Here is a 14,929-nt window from a genome sequence, read left to right on the forward strand (position 1 = left end):
TGAGTCTTCCCATTAGCGTTGATCTTTTGTTTCAATAATTTCGAAATTTGCCCTCTCTAGGGCTCTAGCTCTCAAGATAACTTTTAGCACCCCCTAGGCACCCTGATGTTGAAGTAGCTATTGCAGTACTGCTCGAACTTTCACCCCTTTTTGAATTTATAAAATTGTGTTACATATATTTTTTATAACTTGCCGAGCAAATTAAATTATCAATAAAGAAAAGAATACATTTTTTAATTCACGTTTTTTTTGTCTTAGATTAAAAAAAATTTTTTTGCTGCCGTGGCCCCCTGAACCTGTGGACACCGGGCGGCCGCCCGGGTTGCCCGTGGGTAAAGGTGGGCCTGGGAGTCTCCCCCCCTTCTCGGAGGTCTCAACTTGATCTGTTACTTGAATCCGCCTCAGCTCAATAAGGATATCGTCCTTGCATTTTTCATTGCCTTGGTGGTTTCGTCTCTGATCATATTTTGAAGAGTCGCAACGATGCTCGTCTCTCGGGCGTCCATCTCTTCTCTTATTCTCTTCAGCCCACCTTCAACCATCGCCGACTGTCTCTGCTGAAGCTGGAGCTCTACTTGCGGTAGTAACACACTGATTCGGCGTACTTCCGTTTCAAGCATTCTCCCCTTTGCATCTAACGCCGCTATCGTGCCATCTTGTCTGACGGCTACAGTTTGAGCTTCTTGGCCCAGCCGTTGAGATTCCTTTGTAAATTTTGCGTCGACTCTTTCCACCCACCCGTTAAGGTTGGCGATGTTGCTTTTTGCTTCGTCCAACGCTACTTCTTGCAACGCAAACCGATCATCCGAAACCTCTGCCGCCACTGCCGCTCGGGTTTTGATTGATCTCGATTCCGTCATTTTATTTATCCTTTCTTTTCCCGAAGAATTGAGTCAACTAAGACACGCAAGTTCGGTTTGAAAATATTTTATTTTTCGTGTAACAATAACAGAAATAAACAAGGACCTTAGGCCGAATAAGGGCTTGTCGGGGATTTTAGGGCGGCTTCCTCGTCCTCAGAGGTGTGGATGCCGTGCTTTTTGAACTGTTTTGCGAGCACTCTCTCAGACGAGGATGTCCGACCTCGGCTCTCTTTGCTGGATCGGGGTGTCTCCCCGGGCGTCTCCTTCCTCGAGCGTGTGGAGCTGCTGCGGGACTTGGAGGATTTGGCAGACTTGGAGGACCGTTCCGGGGTGATAAGCAGAGCGTCGGGAGCCGAGGTGGATGGTCCGGTCTGAGAGGGTATATCAGGCAGCACCTGAATCTGCAACACGGCAGGTCTTACGATCGGCGACGGAACATACGGTTCTGGGGCCTTGGCCGCAAGTCTTCGGGCTGCGGAACTCTTGGCAAGTTCTTCTTCCCGCTGAACGAGCCCCTTTTCTTTCTCTCCGCAGGAGGAAGGTCTGCTGGAGGTAGAGTGCGGTTTCGGCCGCCTCCTTATCTTTGCGCTGGGCGATTAAGATAGCGAGGGCGTGCTCCTCCTTGACCTTTTGCACCGCTTCGAGCTCGGCGCGTTCTTTCTCGTTGAGAAATTTCAGGTTTTGGTCCGGTGGTCGGGCGTAGGTAGCGAACCTGGCCATTGGAGTCGTCTTTAGTTTGCTCGGCGCTGAGGTGGGACGAGGGAACGGCTCCCGTAGTCCTAACCGGCGGAAAACTTCTCGTGGGACTACCCGGTCTAAACCGATCCACAGCGAGTGTAGATGGTTGTTTTCTAGAGAACGCCCGAACGAGCGGTAGACAGTGTCCACGGCCGGGGAACGGATATTGTCGGACACTACAAAAAAGAAGAAGAAAGCGGAAAAAATTTGGTTATTGTAAATTTTTTCTAAGTTCTTTACAAAAAAAATTTGAGATTTTCTAAGTCCCAGCTGAAAAATGTATTTTGCGGCTGAGTCCTAACTTTTCTCAGAGTCCGACAAAATTTTGTTTTTTGGAACTTTGAAAAAATTTCAACACCGGGATCTCCGGTTCGAAGGACCAATTTCAGGAATTATAATCCCGTAAGGCCAGATTACTGCTGGCGCAGAAGGTCAGTCAGGTCTTACGGTGGTAAGCCTGCCAGACTATTTGTCCTTGCTACGGTTAAACTTATCTCAAGTGCCGTAGCACTATTTCGAAGACTACTGCGATCGCCTTTGTTGGACTAGCACTGGTAAGTCCGTGAACTGCTATTCGCCTTATCGGGCTAGAGCAAGGTCTGATTCTGTTGGGCTTTGTCGGGCTCAACAGAGGATACGGCCGCAGAGTATTACTCTTAGTAGCGGTGAAGTGAAGGCTCCGTGTGTCTGGCTCGGTCGCAGGCTGGCACGTCACGACAGGCGGCTGGCAGGCTAAAGGAGACGGTGGCAGGAGGGCTTCGGACTTATCTGCAAAAGGAACGGGTTAGCAAATAAATAGACTTGACGCGACATTTCGGTGAAGAAAAGCGAGTGTATTAGCATGGCTCGACGGCCTCCCTTATATACACGGAAAACTACACCGTTGTCTAATTTGTCCGAGCGTCCGATCCTGGAATAGAGGGCAGCGCTGTTGATGATTGCCGGCTATCGATCAGTAAACTTCCCGATAACCCTGCGGGAACTAAACCTATATTCTGGCGGGATGAACTCTGCAGGCTCCGCCTGAATGAGTTCAACCCTCACGACGCTCCTTTCACCCTCAACAGGTGTCTCCATATATATGGAAAAGCTCTCAGGCAGTTCCAATAACACAATTTCGCGCTCAAGCCTCCTATCTACGGCTCTTACGAGCCGTAGGCCGTCTTAAGTCACTTGCTTCCGCTAATGGACTTCCTTATTCTCGGTGGCGCGGCCCTTTACCGAGGATGACTCGTCTGAGTCTAGCCTGCTTCGGCCAAAGGGTTGTCACCCGGACGAAGGCTGTGAGCTTCGTCCGTCGGAGTTTCCGACAGATGGTCAGGCATTTGCTCGATTTTTAAGGTAGCGTGTGGTTAAGTTATCCTTCTCATTTCAATTGATTCCAGAGCTAGCTTAAACTTTTTCCTTTATAGATGTAGAAACGGTCGCCCCTAGTATCATCCTTAGGATGTTACTTTGGATTATTTCCAGCTTGCGTTGTCTAGTTTTGTTTGATGCACCGTAGGCTATTAGTCCATATCCCAGCTTGCTTCTTATTAGGGCTATGTAGAGGGTACGCAAAGATTCGATGCTAGGGCAATGTTTGGAGGATTCTTGGAAAATTACACTTATGCTCCGCCCTAAGTCCCCTATTTTTTCGTTTAGTTGTCTCCGCAAATAAGTACCCTTTTTTAGAGAAAAAAAACAATAGTCATAAGAAAAAGGCTTTTCAAAATTGCAATTTTGGTTTGTGTTGAGTGTTGAACATAAAAAAGGTCTTGGTCGAACACTATAACCAGGTGTTTGATTTCTTTTGCTATTAGTATCACTACTTTTTCTAGGAATATCATTGGTATCTGGATAAGATTTTCATAATTCCTGCGCTGATAGATGACAATGCCAAACCTGTGACATCCCCTTAGGTGGATTGCCGTTCACCAAGTGAAAGTGATTGTAACCCCTTCCCTTTTACCTTCAAACTTTTAATTTGTGTTAGTATATACCGTACCCGCCTTTAGTATCCGAACGCTAGGGCCATTAACGTTTCTATACCCTGGGTCATCTTGACGGAGTCGGCCACCTGTTTCTTTCACATCGCTAGGATCAACCCATTTATTTGTTCCCCTATGTTCTTCGACCATCGCTTTACTTCATTGCCAACAGCTGACAGGTCCGAGTCCAGCGAAAAATTCCACTTTCGCTATGGAGCCCTTTTTATGCACCGGTGCTATACCTACACCATATATATACCTTGTTTTTGCTGCGAAGAGCAAAGGGAACAAAACAACAGTGGGTAGTATGCATATACATATACACACATAGGCTACGTGGATGCATATATGAACACTGGTCGCAATGATACTCGTCCACAGTCTCATTCGGGTCCCGAACGAAGATCGTGTTGCGCACATCTCTCTCCTCGTATAATACATTGCCTGCGTGCGCGGCCTCCTTTTCCTATCACTGCTTCATTAGGAAATGATTAGTTATCTTATTGGGCACAAGAAATAAGAAGAAGGAATTGGCAGGACTGAACTTGTTACGAGAAAAGTGGCCGGTTCGCAATTTTGGTTGAATATTTTTAGAAATTGGTGGCTGGTCTTACACAGTGTTTGTGCCCATGGTCTCAGCTGTCGCCCTGCTAATCATTTCAGTTTTCTACTCCATTACGTGAATTGGACATCCAATTTTGAAAAGAGGAGCTCAAGGAAATCATACTTATATTAGTCTACACACGGTAAGATCAAAAACCTCTAGACGGATTTTATTTCTGATCTGCTGCCTTATACTTTGTAATGCAAAAGACGATGTTGATACGTTCTTAATCCCCGTTTCAAATATTATTGATGCTGCACGTCTAACCAGTTAAAGTGAAAGTAACATACCTGTTTTTGCTGGCTTATTTAATTTTAAGATTTTAAAAATCAGAAATAAATAAAAATTGCAGAGGGAAATTTTCCAAACGTCAAGGTAACATTCCCACCCAAATCTTGCACCACTCGTTGGATTGAAAAGGTCTCCGTTGCATAAAAATTCTTGGAAGTTTTCCAGCTCTAAAATTATATATCGAGACAGCCGTGGACACAAAAGAACCCAATCAGCCAAGCTGGAAGATACTAGAGGTTCCTTTTAAGGATCGCTTCCGGCGTGTCAAAGTAGCCTTTTTCATCAGCGCTGCAAACGAAGATGGGCCTTTTCTGCGCCTTTTTCAGTCGCAGAAACCACTAGCTCAATTTATCTATGATGAAGTCGGTAATATCCTCATGAACATTTAAAAAAGAAATACTGAAACCTGATTTGGAAGAACTGGACATCTCAAGAACTAACGCGACTGAATTTGGAGGATCCAGAAAATCTTCTGTCTCACAATCGTGTAGCAATCGGAATGACCACCTTTGATGAATTGGAAGCCCTTAAGAAAGTGGATGCTGGAAAGAAGGAGAGTTTCAAGACAAAGAGTTCCAAAATGGACTGTTTAAGTTTCTCTTAAATCTACGGCTGCCAAGATCATCGCAAACGTCCGTCTATAAAATATCCTTTGGCCAGATACATTTCCAGACTGCCTCCTTCGGTAATTCAGCAAGATTGTAAAGCTGCGTGCCGAAGGATGAGAAAACTGTGTCGTCATCTTATTTAAAACAGCCAAATTGAAGGCCCAGATTGGGACCTGTGCCAAATCCAAAATGATGAAATGATATATGGGGAGATCAGACCCATATTAAACACCAGCTTTTCCCTTTTATCTCCTATCCTTCTACAGGAATTACCTTTTTCTTTTTACGAATAATTTTTTATTCTATTCCCCAACTCCTCTAATTTTTTTACTGTTTTTAAACAAAGCAAAAAAAAGTTAAAAGATTTTAATTTTTCTGTCTTTCTTGTCAGACCCGGGTAGGGTTAATTTGGACTTTCTTTTACGAAAAAGAAATTCAATTTAAGATAAAGACAAGACAGGGGGGGGGGGGATGGAACGAAATAAATCGAGAATAAATAATTCATATTCTTAGCTCTTTTTCCCTAATTTTTTTGCAATGACACGTAAACTAATGATCATATAGATTGTTTTAGCTTGTTAAAAGTTATAAACTACCCCTTCCACTCTCCTTTCTTCTCCACTTCTTTCTTTGTCCAACTTTACCCAACAAATTGTCAAATTGACCCCAAAATCCCCAATTCCTTCCAAAATTAAAAATTAAATTATGACTTAACCTTACAACAATAAAATTTTTCCGATTCCTCTTCAAATAGAATTCCATCTTCCACGTCTGCTGAATTAACCAAAATTACCGAGTAGTTTAAAAGAAAATACATGGGACCAACGTTTTTCTGGCGCGCAAGCACTGCCGCTCCGTTTTCTACGTTTATTTCAAAAACTATAAGCCTCGCGTTAAAAACAACTTGCGTATCGTGATAGTGGTTTAATAACGAATCGAAATCTAATTTACTACTATATGTGTGAATGTCAAAGCTATACGAAGTTTCTGTTAGCACAGATGTTTTAGTTTAGTTCAAACTTGGCATTTTAAAAAATTACCTTCCCCATGGATAGTTTATATCCACCGTGATTTAGTTGTGTAACATCGTGTTCAAGTTCAGCTTTTGACGTTTGAGTAACGTATTCTTTAAAGCACTTGTCTATAATCCAGGTGTTAATAAGTTCCATCCAAGTTCCTTTTACAACACATCTTCAGGTAAATGAAAATTTCTATTTTCAGTAAGCAACACAATTAGTTCAACTGATCTTACTTTTAACGTGACAAGTGTTTTTCCTGGTGAGTTTCTTTTTTTACACCCGCCTTTAAAAAACAACATATATATATGTTAAATTATAGTAATAAATAATTGAAACATGCAAATCGCATCTCTCGTTTCTTGATGTGTGTTAATAAATTTTAGATAATTAAAGTTCTTAAACGTTTAATTAGTGTAATAACCATTTGCTTCTCCTTGCATGCATTCTCGTACAAAATTGCCTTTGAAAAATGATATCCGATCCAACCACATGAGAAAAATTTTAAAAAGAAATTTTCTAAAAGAACTAATAGACTTACGAGCTTTTGACATTCGTTTAGTGAAAGAAAAGTAACCAGACATTTTAGCAAAAGTTTGCTCTGGCTCTTCACCTAATGTCATTGCTGCATGATATCTCAAGACCTACAAAGGCAAAGTATTTACTTTAAAGGTCTCTATCTTATCGTATAGTATTTTATCTGGTAGCATTGACTGGCTTTTCCACGGATGTAAATGTAAAAAAAAGGCCTCATTTATTTCCGTTAAATTACCCAGAAAATTACCCCCGAATTCAATTTCGACAAGAAGCAGCCTTCTTTTGCAAGCTTGTGTTATCTTTCTGCCAAAGGCCAATATTTACGGACTATAACGTAGAAGAAGAAATATCATCCTATCCGAAGGACTACCATATTGTCGCGGTTGAAAACGGAGAGTGGTTTTCTCTTCGCAGATATGAGTCACCCGCACCTTGGACAACACTGCGACAATGGTGGAGAAATTACCAGGAGTCTGCTCTAAGGAAGACACGGAGATACGCAGTCCGGAAGGGGAGTAGTTCGCGTGACGGTATAACACGCTGCTATGAATCTGCGTCAGTTGAGTCTCCATCGAGTTAGCTTCCGATGCTTACCGGTTGGTGGGATTTTTGCATATTGACATAAAAATGTTGTATTTGCACAAACAAGAAATACTACAACAAGTGACGACTTAAACTAAAAAATGTTTTATGTTTTACGACAACTAAAAGGGGAATAGAAATTCACCAAAGTTCGGAGAACCGTCTGAATCTGTTACAGTTATTATTTTCCAACCTACAGAAGGCTTACAAGTCCCTAGTGTTAGTTTCAACTGGTGTTATCGATGGATAGTAACTTTTGCGAAGAAGACCAGTATCAAAATCATTTAGATTGCGATTTGATTGATTGGAGCACAAATGATTTTGGAGAATCTGAAGATGATGACGACAACGAAATTTTGGTAATTCTTGTGATTTCGATGATCAAGTGAATTAAAATTTATTTCTTGTTTATCAAACTCTAATTTTTAGAAGGAATTAGTCAATGTAGAGGCAAAGAAACAATATCTCGCTTTATTAAGCACTGCTTTTTACGTGAAACATGGGCCATCTAATTGTGCGCTGAAGGACCGCTTGGCTTAATTGAAAATCGCTCTCCCAGAAAACGACGTGGAAGATGCATTCAGAAGTCCATATCTTTTCCATAAAAGTTTGCTCATCTGAAGAACACCATACGAAAAATATGTCTTTGCAACAAATGTTCCGAAACTTTGAAAACTGGAGTGGATTGAAATCCTATCAAAGAACAGCCAAGTTGCCATCCCTTTATAAAGAACGTCAAAGATATTCACGGCGGTTGCTACACAATAATGCTGTTCGTCGAAGAGCAAATACGATATTACGTAAAGCAATATGGATCATCCGCGAGAAACCGCAAACCATCTGATGGTGTGGTTGGTGATATAGTTCCTGGCATACTCTATGAAGAAAGTCGTCACAGAGGATACATCTGCGATAACACAATCCCGATCCTTATTTGTGTAGGTGGAGCGAATCCTTATGAACGTAGTTCGTCAATAATGTTTAATGGTAAATCCAGCTACTTTCTCTGGAATTGTGCTGTAATCAGAGTAATTTAAAAGTCTGCCTACATGATTAATAGATAAAAGGAAAAGTGCGAAAGTAAATTTGGGTTTTGGTCTTTTATGGGAGTGGTCAACGAGGCACCATTTATGGTCCGACGTTCAAACGTAATCGTGTTTGCACTTTTTTATGGATATAAAAAACCTTCCATGCATATTTTTATCAAGCCATGAGTTGATGAACTCATTCGTCTTGGAACTACTGGAATAGTAGTAGATGGGACAACATACCACGTAAAGCCTTTAATTGTTAGCGTTGACGCTGTTGCCCGTCCTGTGCTCCAAAATACGACTCAATTCAATGGATTATACGGATGTGATTTCTGCCTACATCCTGGTAATCTCAACACTTCACCCCGGTGTATTTAGCAATTCAAAATAATTCCTTCTTATTTTGATATTTATTACCCAGGCCAAATTGCTAGAAAAGGAAAAGGACATTCTCGCGTGTATCCAAATCCTCAAGATGGGTCTACAAGTTTCCCTTTGCGGACTTAACAGCAACACGATTCTGATTTATTAGAGGTAACCACGTCCTATATTTAAACGAACAAAGGGACACTAAAATTAAATCCCGTTGTGCCATTAACTACAGGTACTCATTGGAGAGAGTGCCTCAGTTCATGGCCTCCTGGGTGATACACCATTTCTCAGGATTCCAGGATTTCATTTCATTGCCGCTTTCATCCCAGAATATATGCACTGCGTCTGTTTGGGAATTGTACGGTATTTCCTATTACTCTGGACTCTTTCATTGTATAACAAAGAGCTGTGGTATATTGGACAGCGGGCTATTCTAGACGAACTTAATAAGTGGCTAATGGAAGTTAAGCCTCCATTTGAAATAACAAGAACACCGCAGACCTTAGAGAATATTCCCTACTGGAAGGGCTCAGAGTTCAGGTCGTTCGTTTTGTATTATTATCCGATCCTTCATGGAATTTTACCTGAGCCTTTTTTCACATTTCTCATCATTGGTTTATTCAATATTTGGTCTGCTACAGGATGAAATTCATGTAAATTCCGTAAGAAAAATCGAAACCGTTCTGCGACATTTCGTGTACGAGGCTGAATATCTGTATGGATCGCAACACATTATATACAATATGCACCTTTCTTACTCATTTGGCTAAAAGTGTCATTGATTGGGGTTGCCTTTAGTCAACTTCTGCATTTATTCCAGAGTGGATAAATGGCGACCTACAGAACCTATTCAATGGCACTATAAACGTAATCGACCAGGTGGCGCAAATGTATCTAATGCGCATAGGTATTTAAAAAGAAGCTATCGATCTTTTAGCTTTCAGCAGTATTCCGAATGAAGTTGCCTGACTTCTCCATCGCCCTCTTTGTTTACCCAAAGCGATCATTTCCTCTCGGTCTTTGCAACATGACCGAACGATTGACGGATATTAAAAAGTATTAAATCTTAATAATAACGCTAATACCTGCGATTAAATACCTTTGTGAGTTTAAATTAGGCAGGTTCTACCACTGATTTTATTGAAACCGACTTTTGACACAAATAATGGCGTCTGCTTCTACACGGGGAAAAATTCTAACAACGGCTATTGCCGATATCGGCCACCAAGAAGGCTCTGCTTGGCAGCGCTCCTGGCGGCCTACACAAAGTTTACAATTACAACATACATTACAAGTAAAAAATAATAGGCCGATTGACGGGCCTTCCAAATTTAGAAACTCTCTCTTCAGGTGGACTTTGACAATCCGCAACATCCTCCCCGCCGGAATCGCCAGCGTCCTCGCGGGATTCCAAATTCTTCTTACGGAGCGGATTCTTCTTTCTCGTAGACATAGTTTTCTCCACTGTGCCATTTCCGGTATCATCGACGGGCGTGTCCATATCGGCTTGGACTTCTAATGGGTAGACAGTCTGGATGCTCCTGGTGGTTTCCTTACCCGAACGTAGTCGTAAAACAACCGCTCGCACCTTTGCGTCGGTTCCAGGTATCGCTCCTGCAACAATAGCCGTTGGCCACGAAACACGTTTGATATTAGGTTCTTTCAGCAGGACGATTTCGCCAACACGCGGAATTCTGGTGCCCTTTCCCTGCGACAGTGAAATCGCTGAAGATCAGACAGGTATAATTCTTGCCACAGCCTCCACCATGTCAAGGTGTGTTCTCTCCTCCGCCTGTCCAGCTCGATGAGGCCATCACGGCTCATCTTTGTTGAGTCGGGTGACTCTGCTGTAGCTCCAGGTTGTCTTTCGGTCAGCAACTTTTGTGGAGACAAAACTTCGTAGGAATGTGCGTCGCCAGAAACATAAGTGAGGGGCCGTGAATTCACGATAGCTTCAATTTCCACCAGTATGGTGTGAAGTTGGTCGAAACTAACCTTCATTTTCCCCAACACCTTTCTTAGCGGTTCTTTAACGGAGCGGACCATCCTCTCCCAAAACCCACCCTACCATGGAGCTAGGCTAGGAGAAAACTTCCATTCTATACCCTTACTTGAGAGCCAGTTGGCTAGGGTAGGATCTTCCGTCACTAATTTTGCAGCACAAGTAAACGTTGACGCGTTGTCACTGTAGATAATTTTTCAATCTTCTTGACGGGACATCATTCTTCTTAACGCGTACATAAAGGTTTGTGTTGTCAGATCAGTCACAAGCTCGAAGTGCACAGCCCTTGTGACTGCACAAGTAAACAAACACGCATGCACTTTCTTTTCACCAACAAGAGTTTTCTCGATATCGTTCCCATCACCGTCCTTTTCAATAAGAATCACTTCTTCTAGCACATACATTGGGCCGAAGTAGTTGTAAAGAATCGAGATCTCTGACAACAGAGAAACGATGTCTTTCGACTTTCTAAAAAGTCTACTGTGGTAATCAGCCTTCTACGTGCTGTAAAACTCGGTAGCCTTTATTATTTATTATTCCTCGGCCTTGGTCGTGTAGATGATAGAGTTAGGCTACAGATGACTCATCTGTAACAATGATGGATAGATTGGATAGGTAAGAAGCTAATAACAGACGGAAACTAAAAATTGAAATAAATCAGTCTTATAATAAAATGAGTATCAAAACTTACATGCGTCTGTGTTTTTGTTTTGTTTTGGTTTTATTTCATGCGCTGATTGGAATTTAATTTGTTTTTTTTTGTTTTTTTTGCTATAGGTTTTTCGTTGAACTAGGGGAGACTGGAGTAAGCCGGGATGGTTTTCGTTTTCCCCCTATATCTCCCAAACTAATCATTAAATTAATTTATTATTTTGTTTTTATGTATTCCATACGGTAATGTACCCCCCATATTTTTTATATAATTTAATAATAAACCATTTTCCCATATAAGACCTTTAAAGTTTTCTTCGATTTGTGGGAGGAGCCTATTTTGAGGGGCAAGTGAGGACACTAGGGTGGGTGGTGAGGGACGTCCTCCGTTTTCGCCTAAAAATTCATTAAAAAAATTTGTAAAAATTGAAATAGCGTCCCACCGCATAGACTCTATAAGTTAATAAATGTTTCAATTTGATTATTCTGTTAATAAAATTTTTTTCTTATATGATAAAAAACCCTTATTACAAGATAGGTGGGGGTTGGGCTTATTGTAATCGATTAATATGCTGAATCATCGATTGCTTGTTATCATTGTAAGGAACAGTAATGGCGTCATGAGCTCGGTGATGATTGATGGGCTTAAAGGCCAAACCCGCCCACTAATGTCCCATTTTAGTCAAAAACAACTGTCCCGATTTCCCGATAAAGACAATTTTTTAAAACGTTAATATTATCTACAGTAATTGATCGAAAATTATAATTTTTGTTTTTAACAATAAAGAAATGATTAAGCTTAATTTCCATATTAAATTTACATGTCATTTGCGATTTTTTTTTCTATAAACATTAAATGGTGGATACAAAATTAACGAAAAAAAACCGTTTTTTTTTGTTTTGTTAATAACTGATACAGTTATTGACAAAACTCAACCAAATTTCATGCCAAAGTAGATTGTATGTATCTAAATAACATACTAAAAAAATTTTTAATTTTATTAAAATCTACTATTTTTCCCCCTACTGTCCCTCTTGACCCGGTGTCCCGGCATACTCCAGTCTCCCCTAAGTAGACTCCCACTGACTTCTCTACCCCCACCAAACACCAATGAAAGACAAGACAATTTTTGTAAGGGATTTAAAGCAGTGCATTTTTAACTACAGCCAAAACGTTACAACATACAAACACACACATGCACACAAGAGGTAATTTTGACTAGTTAATTTATATCAAAGTTAATACACACACACACATACACACATGCACACACATACACACATGCACACAATTTTGGTAACACACACTACTATTAACTTAGGCTAATCAAAAGAAAACTGGTAATTATAATCGTAAAAGCTCTGCCGGCACCACGGGGGCAAATCTTGTTCAGGTTCAGCCACAGGCAGAGGTGGTCGGACCGGACGTTCTGACATCGGTTGTGGTTTATTCGTCATGTTCTTAGAGGGGTGCAAACCCTGGAATAGACTGCGATGTAGGTTGCCAACCTCTGCCTAGATCTGTGCCTCCGTACGCATAGGTGGTGCTCGGAACCGAACAGGAGCTTTGTAGTTTTTGAAATTTAGACCCTTGAAACGTTTCTCCACGGGAAGGGTTGCTGGCGCATCCTCTTCCCTCTTACGCTTGGTCATCAAGTAATTTGGGCCTTCTCGAGATGGTAGTGGGCGCATCAAATCATCTCTCGATGGTATCTGGCGTAGCCGATTGAGATCAATCGAGACTAGGAGAGATAACCGAACGGTTGGTAGACTTTTTATCAAATCCCTGAAAGACATTTTCTTATTAGTTTGTGAATAGGTAATTTAGAATGTGAGTATTGAGTATGGGGAGTAGGAAAGGTCTGCCTAGCTATTGGTTAGATAGTTCAGCAATTAAACTTTGCTACTTTACAAACTCAGATAGACGATTGTGGGTAATGCATTCCGCATGGCGCTGAGGCCATACGCGACTGTTCATCCTTGAGAAGGCCAATAAGCCCTTGCCCGTGCAGTCTGTACACCATCCGGCGACTTTAATTTAAATTTGCTCATAGTCCGCCTTGGCTCGGCTCTCCCGCCACTCGCTTCCCCGTCAATAGGGGATGGGATGGCCTGCGTGAGCAAGCAGGCTACCATTTGGGCAATTTACACTCAAGGACGCATTGCAGACCAAGCAAAGCCTGGGTTGGGCATGCTGCAGCCAGTCTCACCTGAAGCGCGCAGGTTCGTCTTGAGACTAGCTCCATTGCCGCAGCATTAATGCTGCCAATGATTATCACCGCAGCATTAATGCTTTTCTCACAATCGATACGCGAAATTGGCAACAACTTTTGGGAAAAAATCCGAGAGGGGGAGTTAACATGGCCGTGGCTACACCAGTATTCTATTACTCTGGTTCTTGCATGGCGGCTTACGGAGTTTCGCCCGTTGTAGTTTTAGTTTTAATTTTTTCCATTGAAATTATCTTCCGTTCCATTCATAATTGGATCACGAAATTCCTTCGTTATCAGGTAATCTTTTAATTTTTATTTGACCTCGATGCGATTAAATAATCATTAATCGCATATAAATACTTTTTTCAAAATTTTAAATATTATACATCTCATCAAAAATTTTTATTTAATTATATTCATTAGTTAGATTTGCTCTGAATACTATTAACGCATACAAGCTTTGAACGCGGAACTACTGCGTCGCCGACGGAAACGTATCCCACAAGCCACTAACAATTTGATAACTAACAGCTAGCATACTGATAAAATAATTCTGTGTTTCCATATGCTACCCGATTACCCGACCCGATAATGACAATAACAAGTAATGGAAAGACTCTATTTTGTATTGCAAAAATAGTTCTACTTAGCCGGGGGGTAGGGGAGTCTACCGAGTCTACACTTTTCCAGACATTTAATACCTAGGGCAAAAAAAAAGGTGTCTGAACTGACATTACCCAACCCCCCTTATGATGATTTTGTGCCAAAACCGCCCTACCTCTCCTTAAAAAGGTATACTATTAATATTTTCTACCCACAGATGGCTTTTTCAAAACAAATCGGTGTTCACCTTTTTGTGCAGGATACTGTACCTTCTAGCGGAGGTTTCTTCCAGCTTAAATGTTCTCACATTTCACGTGAAAGGCCGCGCATTACCCGTCGTTGAGTTGCGCCAACATCATTTCGCCCATCAGTCTCTTTTCTCTTTGAATCCATTGAGTCAAATAATAAATTCTTTGACTGTTTTCGTTGTTCTCTTCCATCTGAGCTTCGACCAGTTGGTTAATGAGATGGAAATCCGGGACAGGCAAGGAGAGATCTTCCATCGTCTGATTGTGGAGATTTAGCTTGTCCTGAATCCATTTCAACGTCAAGTTCTTGGCCACGTTGGCTTCATGCCCGCTTCTAATGTAGTCTTCCATCAGATGGTTCAGGCTGATTTCAAACAGATGCAGAGCGTCGGAGGGATTACAGAAGAGGCAAATGTCGACAAAAAGCTGCCTCAGCTTTCATTTTCCTCTTCTTCTTCCATCATTTCTTTGCAAATTTTTATATTTATTGTTTTCCTCTGTTCATTTCTTTCACTTTGTAAAACTTCGAAAATCAACAAATACATCTAGCAAACGTTCTTTCTTGGCTAACTAATCCAGTGATTGGGCAAAGACAAAAAC

Source organism: Daphnia magna, linkage group LG2, assembly GCF_020631705.1.
Source record: "Daphnia magna isolate NIES linkage group LG2, ASM2063170v1.1, whole genome shotgun sequence".
Classification (NCBI taxonomy): Eukaryota; Metazoa; Arthropoda; class Branchiopoda; order Diplostraca; family Daphniidae; genus Daphnia; species Daphnia magna.